The sequence below is a fragment of the Orbicella franksi genome, chromosome 11, assembly GCF_964199315.1.
Source record: "Orbicella franksi chromosome 11, jaOrbFran1.1, whole genome shotgun sequence".
Taxonomy (NCBI): Eukaryota; Metazoa; Cnidaria; class Anthozoa; order Scleractinia; family Merulinidae; genus Orbicella; species Orbicella franksi.
In genome coordinates, this window is record NC_138155.1 from 28043880 (window position 1) to 28048879 (window position 5000).

A 5000-nucleotide genomic window follows, 5' to 3' on the forward strand; every position below is an offset into this window, starting at 1 on the left:
CAATTGACCAGAGTTCGGCTTACTATTTATTTTAAGCTTCATTTCATATATAAATATCTCAAATTTGAATTAAAACAGCTCTTGTAGCCTTTAATTGAAAATGTTATTCCATTTTCAGGTAGAAGAGATGGATATTCAGCTGCAACAGCCATATTTTTGTAAGGCTCAGCAACATGAATGAGGAAAAGATGGACTGAATTTTTAATGAGACAAAGGTGAGCAGCAGTTGCAGCTTTTGGACTGCGACAATGTCTTAATCAAGTTAACTAATGTGGATAGTGTTATGTAATGTGTTAAAAGTTGACTTTAAGTATAGAATTATTTTATCTCTGATACATATGTATCGGTGGATATGTGTAAGGACCGATATATTTACATTAGTTCACCAGTATTGTTCACAGACACATTACCTCTAATTTTCCAATATGTTGATCACCGATACATAGCCAATTTACTACCATCAGTTGGGTTAGATACATGTACGGCAGATACTGCTATTTGACTGATGCCTAACTGATGTATGTACCAAACACACTTAACAAATACGCATAGACACACACTTTATTTAGACACGGTAGAAACATCAGTTACAAGATTGCGATTTTAAAAAAAGCTGATTTACATGTTTGCCGTGTGGGAGTACAAGGAGGACAGTTAGTGATTTATCTCAGTTCTAGAGTTGATAAAAGATCTAACGGCTCTGACGTTGGATTGAAAGCTATTCCACAAATGTGTCCCACTGTACAGCAGACACTATGTTTGAATAAATCGGTATGGGACTTAGGCAGAGCCAATTTGTTTTCAATATTTCTGGGTCCATAGTCTGTGCTGAAGGGCTTAAATAGGCCCAGAGTCCAGAGCTCGAAAAAAACTTGAATTCCACCTGCCCCAGGAACAAGTGTGTCTCAAATATTTCTTGCTGTGGGCAAGCCTTAGTTTGCTCTTTTTATGATTTAGTTGCATTGGCAGACAACTTGCCTGATGCCTTGCCCATCAGGCAAGTAAGAATGAAAAGATACTTCCTCAGAAGGAGAATCTACCTGTACTTGTTCTGGACAACTGGACGGCACTATTTTTGGCCCTTGACTGATACACCACCAACTAATATAGCCTGTGTTTTCACGAGAGATGTTTACCTTGGTTTTGTTATAACTTTCCTGAAGTGAAATTTTTAAACCTGTAAACACTGTAGTAAACCCTGTAAATGGCAGCAAGATCAAAAGTAAGTCAACCCAGGTTTGTCGATAGTTGAACGCCTCATCAGGCATGGTTTAGCTCAGTAACAGACAGTAACTGAGGAAAAGCAGACGTTGTCGCCACATCTTGGCAGCAAGTGTTCACGAGTTCAGTGCGTAAAGAAGAGAAAAATAGACAAAGATTCCCCCCAATAAAAAGTAGGTTTCAAGTCAACGGGCAAGAAAAGCTAAATTAACTCTTACAAGTTTAGGCAAAGAAATTCCAGACTGTCATTTCCCTTTCACTCTCAAGTGTCATAAGCATTTCCTTTCTGTTAGAGGCTCAGTAGCTCAGTAGCAGGGTACATGCAGGCACAGTTAGATGACCTTGCTCTCCATGAGTTCTTGTAGCTCAGTGGATAGAGCGCCCGCCCGGTGTTCGGGAGGTCATGGGTTCGATTCCTGTCGGGGGACTCAGAATTTTTCTCTGTCCCACGCTCGTGTCATGTTGATTAATTCACCTTCACATTTCATTACCGTGCTTAAAATTCACCATCTTTATTAACTTATCACTACTCACGATGAATTCGATAGCGTTGATCCTAGCAGTATGCAGGACACCTATCATACATGAACTCAGTTAAATGACCTTGCTCTCCATGAGTTCTCGTAGCTGAGTGGATAGAGTGCCCGCCCGGTGTTCGGGAGGTCAGGGGTTCGATTCCTGTCGGGGACTCAGAATTTTTCTTTGTCCCATGCTCGTGTCATGTTGATTAATTCACCTTCACATTTCATTACCGAGCTTAAAATTCACCATCTTTATTAACTTATCAAGAAGAAGACCTGTTGGTCAAAAAGAGAGAGAGAGAAAGAGAGAAAAAAAACATCACCGATTCCCCTGAAACATGGCAAACGTGCACAACATCACTAGTACATTAACTAAGTGCGACAGTTTGGTTCAACTGTCTATTGTTTATGAGATATGTCAATCAAACTGTCAAATTTGTGGTAAAAATATGCATCAAGTTTGATCACTTGTTGCAAGCTAGAAACAACTTGAAATGACATTATATTTCTACATAGAGTAGTTCTAACCCTTAAAAATAAAATGTTGAGTAAACTTCTGTGGCTTATTTTTTTTGGCCAGGAACTAAATTTCAACTCACCCTAGTCTAGTCATATCTAAACAGTAGGGTCTTTTAGGTCTTTGTTTGAAGAGATGCGGCCCGTTTTTCCAATTGAATTTAGAGCTTTCTGAAGCTTGCTAAAGAAATTATCTTTCAGTTTGAAAAGCAAAAACTCTGTAAAGGACTCTGTGGGAAAACCTCTCTTTGCATCAAACTAATGTTTGTTCGTGACAATATGCAAATGAGCTCGACATGGAATTACTGTCAGAATGGAGTGGAAGTAATATTGACTAAATAAAACGTTACTTAACGACAAATGAAACATCATTAATAATATATTATGAAACATTTTGCAACTTCACTTTAGTTATTTTGTTAGTATTTAAGCTGCTGTTAGCCAGTTGGCATAGCTAATTGGAAGGTACATGTAAGCCACAAATGTCATAAGTTGTGAGCTGTTTTCATAGAAGGCCACATCATAGCATTTAGCAATCTTTGCGTTGAAGGTTAGATAATGTAGCTCATTTGGCAACCAAGCTTCATTTTTTTGTATTTCCGGCACGGTAGTAATTTTGCTGAACAGATGTTATTGAGCCACTTGGCCAGCTGGTGGCATCACATCCAAGCATTCCTGGGGTAGTCACTCAATAAAATTGTTATCTCAGAACCACGCGATAACTCATCAGTGTACCACTGATGATGACTGTACGGTCAAAAACGTTTTGGTTTTTTAAATTTTAGTAACTTTTAGCCTTTTTTAAACATCTAAAAAGCAACTATTATGACAACTTGATAATAATAATGATACATTGAATTCATGTGTTATCTACGATATTGGTCACTTGATAAAACTGCTGGTTAGTTTCAAAATGATCAATTTTATCGATTACTGGTATATTGGATTTATTGATTGACTTTGTTCGTTAGTCTGTGCTTTAAAAAACTGTATCCATCAACACCGCGATTGATTGTGACTTTTTAATTGTGGATTTTGTTGTTGTACACTACTGATTTCTTTCACTTGTCCATTGTTTTTTCTTTTCAGTATACTTTTTATATTATTTTGTTGTGAAGTTCATCATTTACATTGTTTTACTGGTTTATAGTACAGTTTGAAAGTTGTTAATTAATATGGTTTTTGCAGGAGCAAACATTTTGCTAAGCTGCATTCTGGAAACTATGCATAACATTGAAACCTAGTTGGCATAAGCGATGTAAGTTCATTTAGGTACAGCACTTTAATAGTTTCGTTCATGTTCATTTAGTGTTAAAAACAAAAGTGGAATTGCGATCTCTTGAAGTTCCCAATTCTTAGAACCAAAAATCATTTCCCTCAACCCAATCCAACATTAATTTTACCCCTGATTTTTGAACTACACAAGTTTTCAAACCAATTCTTCTGAACCAGGATTCCACTGTATGAACAGGATGATAGTAAATATCATTACTGTTCTCTGTGCATTGAATTTTTATCATTCAGTATTGAAATATCATTTTTTATGAGACTTAAAAAAGTTGTAGCAAATTTTATTGATAATTGTGTAAGGCAGGTGTTATTGGTGGTTTTTGCGAGCTTGTTTATATCTTTTGTTGCTTTTGTTTCGATGAATTGTAAGATAAGCTAAACTCGATAAAATCGATAGCTCTTAGTGAAAAATTGATAATTATTGATAACTCCCAGCGAATCCTATTATCGATTTTTGATATCATTGACTAAGTTTTATTGATTATTATGGAATATTATTGATTATTGAGTGACTACCCTGGGAAGCATTTTAATACTCCACCGACTTGTTTTACTATCTGGTCGCGTCTTTTGTTCAAACGGAGAAAACAAGTTTTTTTCTTACATCACTTATTTCTTTTCCATCCAATGGAAACCAGCAGCACACTTTTTGCATTGTTGTTTTACTGGTAGTAAAGCACAAGCTGGAACGATTAATTGCATGACAGAGGACGTCACTGGTGACATCTTACAGTTTTGTATCAAATTTCATGCCTCAAATTTCACCCGGAATCTGATCACATTACGATTACTATGACTTCTTTTGAATGCTCTTTTAGAGGGCATTCCAAGAAAGAGTGTGATGTATCTGGCCTTACAAAACGACCGCGTTAAATGTATTTTGGAGTTATCAGTTGAAACTCAAGTAGAAATAAGAGGTTGTCGTAGAGAGTTTTGTGGTGTAACAAGATTCAGCCATATGAGTTTATCCAAGCCAAATAATTATTGTATATTGAATTGTTGCCCAATTTTCTCATAGTTAAGTATGGTTCCAATCAAACAATTCCCTTGTCAAACAGTACATGATACATAGTCAATGATATGGTTGAAACTCACGCTCCTGTTTGACCGCAAAACTATCATCCGCTATCGCTGGCTGTGAAAAATGTCATCAATTGTCATTCACTTTGAACTTGTTGAAAGGCTTTAAAATAGTCTCTTAAAGTTCTTTCCCATTTAATCTTTATCTTTAATCTTTAATAAAAATTCCAAATTACATTACATTGAACATGTCAATCCAATGACTTTGAGGACAGCTTAAAACAGAATACAAGATTCCTTAATATAAGCCGCCTTAGTGTATCATTGTATGATTGTATACCTAGTTAAAAATTACTCTGAACTCATATTAAAAAATAAGATAATCACGGTAAAAAATTAGCGCTGAACTTATCGTAAAAATAAGCAAACAAT

General features: G+C 36.0%; 1 long non-coding RNA gene across 2 annotated transcripts in view; it reads left to right on the plus strand.

The window, feature by feature from the left end:
• Positions 1 to 5000, plus strand: part of LOC145460546 (uncharacterized) — a 25206-nt gene that overhangs the window by 9303 nt on the left and 10903 nt on the right. For both annotated transcript variants that reach the window (XR_014039864.1, XR_014039863.1), the window contains exon 2: positions 119 to 215. This is a non-coding gene — a long non-coding RNA (uncharacterized LOC145460546). The remainder of the gene's footprint in view (positions 1 to 118; positions 216 to 5000) is intronic.